The sequence below is a fragment of the Delphinapterus leucas genome, chromosome X (genome assembly GCF_059928025.1).
Source record: "Delphinapterus leucas isolate spDelLeu-1000000601 "Yukka" chromosome X, BTC_Dleu_Yukka2, whole genome shotgun sequence".
In the NCBI taxonomy this organism is placed as follows: Eukaryota; Metazoa; Chordata; class Mammalia; order Artiodactyla; family Monodontidae; genus Delphinapterus; species Delphinapterus leucas.
In genome coordinates, this window is record NC_143150.1 from 33145009 (window position 1) to 33156720 (window position 11712).

The 11712-nt window shown below is 39.2% G+C and overlaps 1 protein-coding gene across 2 annotated transcripts in view; it reads right to left on the bottom strand.

Annotated features, from left to right (window-relative positions):
* The window catches only part of PLS3 (plastin 3), a 90227-nt gene extending 90114 nt beyond the window's left edge, over nucleotides 1-113 (bottom strand). The window contains exon 1 of one of the 2 annotated variants that reach the window (XM_022556686.3): nucleotides 7-113. The gene's annotated coding sequence lies outside the window, so the exon portion shown is untranslated. The remainder of the gene's footprint in view (nucleotides 1-6) is intronic. The other variant, XM_089904157.1, reaches the window with a different exon arrangement.
* Nucleotides 114-11712: the final 11599 nt, after the last annotated feature.

Sequence of the window (11712 nt, forward strand, 5' to 3'; positions counted from 1 at the left end):
ACTTACATAAAGTCGCAGAGCACCGGATCTGGCCAGACAGCCTCCAACCGACGCACTCCGACAACTTCTGCCGCTCGGAATTTTTGCGGCTGTGGTTCTAAAGCCAGCGCTCCCTCCCCTCCTGCCAGCCCCCTCCGCCCCTCGGCCGCCGCCATTGGCTCCGGTGGTGCTAGCAGTCAGCTGGGAACCAGGAAGAGGATTGGGCCACGAGCCTGTCACATCAACTGGGTGGGGAGTTGGGAGAATAGGCACCGGGATGGGCGCCCTGGACGGATGGGGACTGTAACTCTGCGGCTGGGAGCGGAGATTGGTCCTCCGCTCTTGTTTCTTCCCCTCCCTGGCTATGAAGAGATTAGAAGTCCTCAGAGCCTGGCTCGGGAACCACGTTCCAAAAAATCGTATGGAATAAACGAAGAGATGAGAATGTTGGAGCGAGAGTTTGAACGTCACCAAGCCCCTATTTAAGTCTCTGGAGAGTACAGTTTCAACACCGAGTCGTAAAGAGAATCTCGGCATGGGAAGGGACTAGTAATACTAGTACTTAGTTTCTTCTGCTCCAATCAGCCTGCGTGTGGAACAACGCAGAGGGAAAACCTCAGCAATCTTCCCTTTCCAACGAGGTCTAGGGAGCAGATATATGGACAGGACGAGGTTCTCATGTTTTTGGCTTCGTGCCCAAGTAAATTGTTGACCCAAATCACCTGTCTGGTCTGTTTGTCCATGCGGAAAGGAATGAGAGGTGGAGGTGGGAAGGGAAGGTGGAAATAACGTGGTTCCCACTCGTTTGACTGGAAATGGATGTCAATTTTCATCAGTCTCCTTTCACCAGAGAAAACTTGGAGACATGCTCCTGCTTCCCAGAGGACCTTTTCTTCTTCTTGGCCTCTGTGTCATAATTAACCTCTTTCATTAATACAGGCGGAGGTTTCCCCTCCTTATTGTGCATTCCAATCCTTTGGCTCACTCCAGGTCCAAAATCAGCTCCAAGGACCAGAGTTTGACGGATTCTCCAGGGTCAGGTCAAGAGACTGGCTTGTGGCACAGCTGTAGAAGAGAAAGGCTAAGCTCTTTCCTGTTTCAGTCACAACCATTTTGTTCAGGAAATGTGTGCTTGGAAAGTTTTTTGAGAATTAAAAATTGGTTCACTTACTTCTCATTTTATATTCACTACGAAAATTGCTAAATTAAGAGTGGCCTGGGACTTCCCTGGCAGTCCAGTGGTTAAGACTCCCAATGCAGGAGGTACGTGTTCCATTCCTGGTCAGGGAACTAAGATCCCGCATGCCTCAGGGCGCGGCCAAAAAAAAAGAGTGGCCTGAAAATCGAATGATCTTGTCAAGGAACCCTCACTTCATCTGCTATTATGAATTTCCTTAGAGAAATTAACCTATAGTGAGTGCCGGCGCTTCTTGAATGGGCAGAAGAGGGGAGTTCATATACTGCCTAAAGGCTACACTAGCAGAGAAGGAATTGGCACTGGGAAAAAGGCTCATTAAATATTAATTAATGATTAACCAACTGGAAGAACATATGAAAGGCACAGAAAGGTGAAAAAGAAATGAGAGAGCAATCTGGCTATCAGAAATATTAAATTTCTGGTATGAGAGATTTTGTATTGGGTCAGGTTTGGGTCAGCACAAAAATACTGATTTCAACATGTTCGTGTTGTGTGGACTGTGAAGTGTACCGCCACACACATTTACGAGAGGATCCACAGTGAGATTTCCGGCTTTCAGTAATTGGCCCAAGGTTTGGTATGGTTTCTGGAATTCTTTACACAAAATTTCTAGATACACTAATACAGTACTTCAGTTTTCTACATTTTATGGCGTCTGTTAAGTCACCACTGAAGAGCTTCCACCTGCTTTAAAACTTAAATTTACAGACTTAGAATGTCTGTATGAAGGGACTGTGCAAGCTAAATTTTTGAGTATGGATATATTTGTCTCAATTACTTAACTTAGTATTCTATTTTAGTTTATTTTTCAAGTGTTAGAATTTAGAATAAGTCAAAATATTAAGAATCCTATGCATATGCTATTTACACTTTCCTGTTTTCTTCTTTTCAAAAAAGCTTACATAGAAGCTTTACTTTATTTACTAACACTGATGTCAGAATTCAGTAAGAGTTTGTGGTCAAGGAATGTCACTTTAATGGAAGTACAGTGGTCACAGTTTCAAAGCCACAGGGTGCCCAGGTAATGGCACTGTGTCTCAGTGCCTCGGTAGTTTCCAACAGATAAAACTTGCCCTATTTGGATGCTGGTTGAGATTCCTGTTTAACAAGCTCAACAAAGTAGAACTCCATTTTAATGAATACTGCTATGATAGCCATCTTGATGTAACTAAGCTACTTTCGTGTTACCCAAAATCTAAAAGTCCTTTTCAGAGGCTAACATTTTGCTCTAAGAAAGGAGCCTCAGACTCAAAGCTCTATTCAAACTGCATTTCTTTCTGATCTATCACACCATCAATTTAAGCCATATAGGATCATTCACAAAGTAACCCAAAGTTGGTAGTTTTCCTATCTATATAAAGAGGCTTGCAGGGACTTCCCTGGTGGTCCAGTGGGTAGGACTCTGCGCTCCCAACGCAGGGGACCCGGTTTGATCCCTGGTAGGGGAACTGGATCTTGCATGTATGCCACAGCTAGGAGTTTACATGCTGCAACTAAGAAGGCTGCATGCGGCAACTAGAAGATCCTGTATGCCAGAACTAAAAGATCCCGCGTGCCTCAACTAAGACCCGGTGCAGCTAAAATAAATAAATAAATATTTTTTTAAAAAAGAGGCTTGCACAGCTGGTCTTCAGGGTCCCTTTCAGAAGCTCAAAGGCAGATCATAGGGCCTAATTCATCTTTTAAAAACTGAGTTATAATTAACATACAATATTATATTAGTTTCACGTGTACATGTTGATTTGATACTTTTATATGAGATGATCATCACAATAAGTCCACTTACCATCAATCACTATACAAGTTGTTATAATATTATTGACTATATTCCGTACGTGTACATTACATCCCTGTGACACTTTATTTTATAGCTGGAAGTTTGTACCTTTTATTCCCCTTCACCTATTTCACTCATTCCCCCATGCCTCCTCCATTCTGGCAACCACCAGTTCGTTCTCTGTATCTCTGAGTCTGTTTCTGTTTTGTTTTGTTTGTTCGTTTGTTCTGCTTTTTAGATTCCACATATAAGTGAAGTCATACGGTATTTGTTTTTCTCTATCTGGCTTATTTCTCTTAGCGTAATACCCTCCAGGTCCATCCATGTTGCCACAGATGGCAAGATTTCACTCTTTTTTATGGCTGAGTAATATTCAACTGTATGTATGTACATCACATCTTCTTTATCCATCCCTCTATTAATGGGTACTTGGGTTGCTTCCATATCTTGGCTATTGTAAATAATGCTGCAGTAAACATAGGAATGCATATATCTTTTCAAATTAGTGTTTTTGTTTTCTTTGGATAAATACCCAGAAGTGGAATTGCTGGATTGTATGTTAGTTCTATTTTTAGCTTTTTGAGGCACCTCCATATTGTTTTCCATAGTGGCTGTATCAATTTACATTCCCACCAACAGTGCAAGAGGGTTCCCTTTTCTCCACACCCTCTCCAGCATTTATTGTTTGTAGATTTTTTGATGATGGCCATTCTGACTGGTGTGAGATGATATCTCATTGTAGTTTTTATTTGCATTTCTCTAATGATTAGTGATGTTGAGCACCTTTTCATGTGTTTGTTGGCAATCTGTATATCTTCTTTGGAGAAATGTCTATTTAGGTCCTCTGCTCATTTTTGGATTGGGTTGTTTGTTTTTTTGATATTGAGCTGCATGAGCTGCTTGTATATTTTGTAGTTTAATCCTTTGCCAGTTGCTTCATTTGCAAATATTTTCTCCCATTCTGAGGGTTGTCCTTTCATCTTTTTTATGGTTTCCTTTGCTATGCAAAAGCTTTTAAGTTTCATTAGGTCCCATTTGTTTATTTTTATTTCCATTTCTCTAGGAGGTGGGTCAAAAAGGATCTTGCTGTGATTTATGTCATAGAGTGCTCTGCCTAGGTTTTCCTCTAAGAGTTTTATAGTGTCTGGCCTTACATTTATGTCTTTAATCTATTTTGAGTTTATTTTTGTGTATGGTGTTAGGGAGTGTTCTAATTTTATTCTTTTACATGTAGCTGTCCAGTTTTCCCAACACCACTTATTGAAGAGGCTGTCTTTTCTCCATTGTATATTCTTGCCTCCTTTATCAAAGATAAGGTGACCATATGTGTGTGGGTTTATCTCTGGGCTTTCTACCCTGTTCCATTGATCTATATTTCTGTTTTTGTGCCAGTACCATATTGTTTTGATTACTGTAGCTTTGTAGTATAGTCTGAAGTCCAGGAGCCTGATTCCTCCAGCTCCGTTTTTCTTTCTCAAGATTGTTTTGGCTATTTGGGGTCTTTTATGTTTCCATACAAACTGTGCAATTTTTTGTTCTAATTCTGTGAAAAATGCCAGTGGTAGTTTGATAGGGATTGCATTGAATCTGTAGATTGCTTTGGGTAGTATAGCTAGTCATTTTCACAATGTTGATTCTTCCAATCCAAGAACATGGTATATCTCTCCATCTGTTTGTATCATCTTTAATTTCTTTCATCAGTGTCTTATAGTTTTCTGCATAGAGGTCTTTTGTCTCCTTAGGTAGGTTTATTCCTAGGTATTTTATTCTTTAATTGCAATGGTAAATGGGAGTGTTTCCTTAATTTCTCTTTCAGATTTTTTATCATTAGTGTATAGGAATGCAAGAGATTTCTGTGCATTAATTTTGTGTCCTGCTACTCTACCAAACTCATTGATTAGCTCTAGAAGTTTTCTGGTAGCATCTTTAGAATTCTCTATGTATAGTATCATGTCATCTGCAAACGGTGACAGTTTTACTTCTTCTTTTCTGATTTGGATTCCTTTTATTTCTTTTTCTTCTCTGATTGCTGTGGCTAAAACTTCCAAAACTATGTTGTATAATAGTTAGCCTATTATTCTTGATTGTTTGATTCTCAAATATGTTAGGCCAGATTTTAGTGAATTTAAAAGTGTCTGTGTGCATAAGAGCGTGTGTGTGTGTGTGTGTGTGTGTGTGTGAGAGAGAGAGAGAGAGAGAGAGAGAGAGAGAGAATATAATATGATTTTTAAATGCTATTACTATTTGAAGGCAGACGGATGGATCAAGAGACTGAAAAAGGAGCTTTCACCACATAGGTCATTGGTTAAATACCATAAATATTTGAGTCTGTGTCTACTAAACAAACAAAATGTGACTTTAAAAAGAGATTGACAGAGTTATAACATAGATGAACTTTGAAAATATTATGCTAAGTGAAAGGAGCCAGTTACAAAAGACCACATATTGTATGATTCTATTTATCTGAAATGTACAAAAAGGGAATATCCATAGAGACAGAAAGTAGATTCATTGTTGCTGGGAGCTGGGGTGGGGAGGGGTGGATGTGAAGGAAAATGGAGAGTTACTGCTGATGGGGTTCCCTTTTGGGGCCATGAAAATGTTCTAAAATAAACTGATGGTTGCACAACTCTGTAAATACACTAAAAACCATTGAATTGTACCATTTAAGCAGGTGAATTGTATGGTGTTGTGAATTATATCTCAATAAAGCTGGTATTAAAAAAGAGATTGACACAATTAGGCTGCTTAAGCACAGGAAAACCACACTAGTGAAGATATGGCATGTGACAGCAGGAAACAAGTATAGAAAGGATCTGTATTGCAAGAGACAAACTAAACTCAGAAATCAAAAGGGCCTTGGGAGATAAAGTCATCTACCTCCTGTTCAGCATGATCCCTTGTTTGCCACTGTCATTGCAAGAAGGACAAAGTGCTTCAATTTACCACAAAAGAGATTTCAACACTGCAAAAACATTTGATTTCAACAAATCAAATAAGCCAGAAACAGAAGCTGGTTAGCAAAAAAAAAAAAAAAAAAAAAGATATATTTCTTCTCTGATACTTTTAGAAAGGTTTAAGTAATCATGTGACTATACTGGTTTAGGGATTATATCATGCCAATGTTTTCATAACTAATTGCAGTCAGAAAGATAATTGGACATTTGGTCTAAATAACCAAGAGTTTCCTTATAAAATGTCACAGAACGGCTGAGGACAAGAAGTTTCATTTTGAACCAACAAACATCTCTTTGATAATTCAGAACCAAGAATGCATCCACTGGTTTGTTTCTTCGTCAATGTCATAGGGTCACCTGAACAAGGGTGTAAATAGAGTGTAAACCTGTCCATTCAGAGAGGATTCCCTTTCACACACTGGCACCATTATAGTAAGATACATCCCATCTAGTGGATGGAATGGAGTAGGCCTAGAAGTAACTAAGCTTAACTAAACTTTAAATTTTTTTTAAATATTTGGGAGTCTTCAGGAAAGTACACCATGTGAAATGAGATCAGACTCGTAGGAATATTCTAAGTCAGGAGTCAAAAACATTGTCTACAAAGGGCCAGATAGTAAATATTTTTGGCGCACAGGCCATATAGTCTCTGGTACAACTACTCAACTTGGCTGTTAAGAGTACAGAAGCAGCCACAGACAATAAGTAAACAAATGGCCTTGGTGATGTGCCAATAAAGCTTTATTTACAAAAACAAGCAGCAACAGGTTGGGCCTGGAGCAGCTTAGTTTGCTGACTCCGTCTGGGTTCCTGTGCTTGCCCCAATATGGACTTGGTATCCGGGTGGAGTTGTGTTCTTAAAGGGGCATATTTACGTTAGAATTGGTTCATGACTGAAGATAAGAAACAGATTAAGGGCTTCCCCGGTGGCGCAGTGGTTGAGAGTCCGCCTGCCGATGTAGGGGACACGGGTTCGTGCCCCGGTCCGGGAAGATCCCACATGCCGCGGAGCGGCTGGACCCGTGAGCCATGGCCGCTGAGCCTGCGCGTCCGGAGCCTGTGCTCCGCAAGGGGAGAGGCCACAGCAGTGAGAGGCCCGCGTGCCGCAAATAAATAAATAAATAAATAAAGCATGGGAATGCAGCTGATGATTTTACCTTTCTTCTCAATTCCATGGAAAATTGGTTAGCCCACTAGTGGTAAATCTCATTGATAAGCAGGCATGGTTATTACACTTATGCCTAATCTAATGTTGACGGTGTATAGTAGCATGTATTTATTTTTATAATTCTACGCATCGTGCTTTCTTTCCACCAAATGACACTGTCACCTTTGAAGAGTAAGTCAGTGGATCCGTGAAATAGAAATTCATGCCAATGGCAGCAGGAAAAATATAATTCTATCTTCCTCTTAAGCAATATTTTAGGTGATGTCCAGGATTAATAACATAGATATTTTAGGACTCTGAAGACTGGAAATAAACAGAGTTTTATTTTCAGGCTATATTCTACAGGATATTAAAATATAGGATAGTTTCAGTGAAAAGCTTAGTCAAACCAGTTATTTGTCACAAACAGAAAACAACAGATATTCAGTTTATCCTCTAGGCAGGATATAGACAGAGGCCTAATTTATCAAATTTTCCAGAAAATATACTATTATAGCCCAACTTGTCCTACCTGATGAACTCTGAATTACGAGTCACATAAATCGTGTGTCGGAGGGAGGTAGTTTTAAACAAATGAAATATATTTCAAAATAAATGTGTTGATAACAAAACACCCATAGCATATGGCCGACATTTTCTTTAATTTGTTTAATATAGGGTCTCCTGAAGCATCACATTTAAAAACTAAAATAGAGACTGGGATTGACATATATACACTAATATGTATAAAATGGATAACTAATAAGAACTTGCTGTATAAAAAAATAAATAAAATTCAAAAACATAAAATAATTTGAGAATGAAAATCATAGAATTTTTGTGTTAGAAGGAACATTATAGACCATCCCCCTCACTTTACTGATTAGTAAAACAGAGGCCCACAGGAGCAAAATGACTTGCCGTAATCTTTTGGTTCTTTCAAAGTCCTTTTATAGTTACCTTACCAGATGGCATTTTCAGGATTATAAGCTTCTTTCTATGTAATTCAATTTTAAATGTGGATTTGCAAATATGCTAGATAATGATGTGTTCCAGTGACCCTGCCTTAACTCAGGCCACGTAGCAGGATAGAGTCCCTTCCAGCTGTCAGTTTCCTGGAGAAGGGAAGTCAACAATAAGGTACTACCTGAGTGTACCCAAATAGCAGGTAGGGTGTAAGTGGGTCTCCAAAACCTTGCACTTACAGAGCAAAAGTAGGGCCGGGACTGACCAAGATCAGGAACCCTGTCAACCAAAAGAAATGCAAAATTCAAGTTTTAAGGACCCAGTCCAAGATGAGGGCTTGACAAGGAGGCAAGGTGAGGCAAGTGAAGACAAGGAAAACCTGAATAGCAGCTCAGCATAGAGATGATTTGCTGGTTTTGAGACAGTGCCCCCTACAGGTCACACGATGCAAAGATCCCTTGTTCCGACTACTTTTTTAAGTCGGCTCTCTAATTAATTAGTCTGATTCTAAGAGGCATGAAAGTCAGTACATTATTCCTGGGGAAGCTGGAGTAAATTATTCACAACAGGAGGAACAATTCAATGTCTGCAAAGAGGTCACTTGACAGGTCATTCTGCGCCACAATGGAAAGACTTCACCTAGTTTGCCTCTTTAATTCTCATTTCCCCCTTTCCTTATTGTTGAGTATACAAAAGTCCTTCTCTTCTGTTAAAGGAGGGCAAGCCCTTTCTCTTCAAATCTGAGAAACAGATTCTAGGCTTATTTATCCTTTCCAGTTTCTTTGTTACCTTGTCTGAAGCAGGTACTGCTCAGTCAAGTACATGACTTAATCATTCTGGATCAGTGTAAATTTCAAGAGCAGAAAACCCACCAAGGAGAGAGGCATAGGTTAACAGATTGCAAAGGGTTGGCAGTACTTCCTTTAAACCCAGATATGAATACCAGCCTCTCCTACCTCCCAGTGACATATGATTATGCGTTAGAGCTCCCCAGATGCACAGAACGGATGGATGTGCCAGACTAGAAGCAGTCGTCCAGGAGTCTTTCGTCTTTAAAATTTAACTTGAAATATTTAAAATAGTAATAGATATCATTCTTTTTACCAGAAATGATTCAGAACATTAAGGTCTTTTCTCAATCTTACTTTCCGTTTTGAAGTAAATATAAATTTCTCAAAAATGAACCAATACTTCCATTAGTATTTTTTTTTTTTTTTTTGTGGAGGAAAGAAAATCCTCTGAAGGTTTGGAACAGCTCAGCCTCCAAAGTGCAGGCCAGAAAAGTGGACTAATTGAATGCTTATCGGTAGTAATATAATTTTTTCCAAATGTCTCATTGAGTTTTGGGGTTTTTTAAATATATATATTTATTTATTTATGGCTGCGTTGGGTCTTTGTTGCTGTGTGCGGGCTTTCTCTAGTTGTGGCGAAGGGGGCTACTGTTTGTTGCAGTGTGTGGGCTTCTCATTGCGGTGGCTTCTCTTGTTGTGGACCACAGGCTCTAGGCGTGCGGGTTTCCGTAGTTGTGGCACGCGGGCTCAGTAGTTGTGGCTCGCGGGCTTAGTTGCTCCGTGGCATGTGGGATGTTCCGGACTTTCCGGACCAGGAATCGGACCCGTGTCCCCTGTATTGGCAGGCAGATTCTTAACCACTGCGCCACCAGTGAAGTCCCTCATAGAGCTTTATAAATAATTAGAAGTACGGTGCTTTGTGACCACCTAGAGGGGTGGGATAGGGAGGGTGGGAGGGAGGCTCAAGAGGGAGGGGATGTGAGGATATATGTATACATATAGCTGATTCACTTTGTTATACAGCAGAAACTAACACAACATTGTAAAGCAATTATACTCCAATAAAGATGTTTAAAAAATTCAGTTTCTAAAAGGGAAATTGATATATAAATTACAAAACTGTGTATGAAAGGATAAAGTATTATCGAAATCCAAAAAATGCATAACCATTAGTAGGGTTTTTTTTCAATTACTTAAAATTTTAAAATGAAAGTGCCATGCTCAGAGCTAATTTCTGTGTTTTCAGTTATTCCTATTAAAGGCCATTAAATTAATTATAATGCTTTGATGCTTCATGGAAGCTAAATATTTGCTTAAACATTAACATCTACAATCTTAAAACCAACATCTTAAATCTCAGTACAGGGGACAATTCTTTCCCATGATCACTAAGATAGGTCATTTCAATTACTGCCCTGAAGGCTTAATAGAAATCCTATGAAACTGGTGGCTTGCACCACACAACTTAATCTTTATTGCAAAACACTTTCTTTTGTAACACTTCTTAATACATTTATAGATCATTTAATGAGATTTAATTTTATAAGTAATGAATTTTCAAGGTGTATGCAGAAGTTGGCAATGGTTTTTGGAAAATGAAAACATGAAATTATATAAATACAATATAGTTATGATGCAACATGAAGGTTGTCGTTTTTATTTGGTATCCTCATATTTGCTTCAGACAGCTGTTCCCTGCTCCTCGGTTAAGTTCGGGCATATTGTCTGGAAAGCTGGGTGATAAATATTCATGGTGTTTTAACGTAATTGTAAGTAAAAAATGGTTGCATTGAGAATCAATTTTAATTCTTTCTTGGTTTATTTTCCTCTCAACATCGCGGGGTCATAAGTTTCTAAAAACTTTAAAAAGTTATTATTATACCTGTTCCAGGATCTTCTTGAAAAGGCACAAAAAGGAATTATTTCTCCTTTTCTAAAATTGAATGCAAATGATCAGATATATAAACCTTTACATGCAAATTAGTGAAACATTCCACAGATTGTCTGCTGCCACTTCTCACCCCACCCACGCATTCCCTCATACTCTAGCTAAACCAGCTATTTCATCATTTCCCAAATATGCCTGTATACCTATATAATCCACTTTTGACAGTGGAATAGAAAACGTGTATTTAAGGAGAGTCAGAACTTGGTTTGAATCTGTCCCTTGCTATCTGTGTGGCTTTGAGAAAGTTATTTAGTCTCTGTCTGCCTTGGTATACTCATAAGAAAATTCAGAGGATTAACACTTGAGCATAGTGCCAGGTATATAGCATGTGCTCAGTTAGTTGTTATTCAATGAAGGATCAAATATAACATAAATAAAGTATCGGTACGTAGTACATCTATCATTTACCCTCTGTTCCTCTGTGATGTCTGCTTTCATGTTCCTTTTTAACCTAGCAGGTCCCTAACCATCCTTCAAGTCCTATATCAAATGACATCTTTGGAGATGACTTCTCCAGCCCCTCCAAGGCAGAGCTAATGGTTCTATCTCTGCACTCTCACAACATCTCATACTTAGCTCCCAGAGCATGGTGCTGTCATTGTTGTCTATGTCTCCAACCAGGTATAGGGAGCTCCTTGAGGGCAGTGATTCCACCTTATTGGGCTTTGTGTCCCTAGTTTCTAAGTCCCAGGTACATAATAGAGCAAATAAATGTTTGATGAAAGATGAAGAAGAGGCTGAGTTGTCTGCCAAAGCTTTTCACTAGAATGTAAGATTGGACTAAACTTCTGAATTCACATATTCCCCACATCCCCATTAGACCATGAAATCTAAGGGAAGGCCCCTTGCTTTGTATTTGCAGCGCTGACACAGTATCTGGCTCAATAAATGTCTGTTGAATTAATGTAGGCAAAATCCGTCTTTAGAGCTCTTTCACCCATTCTTTTCC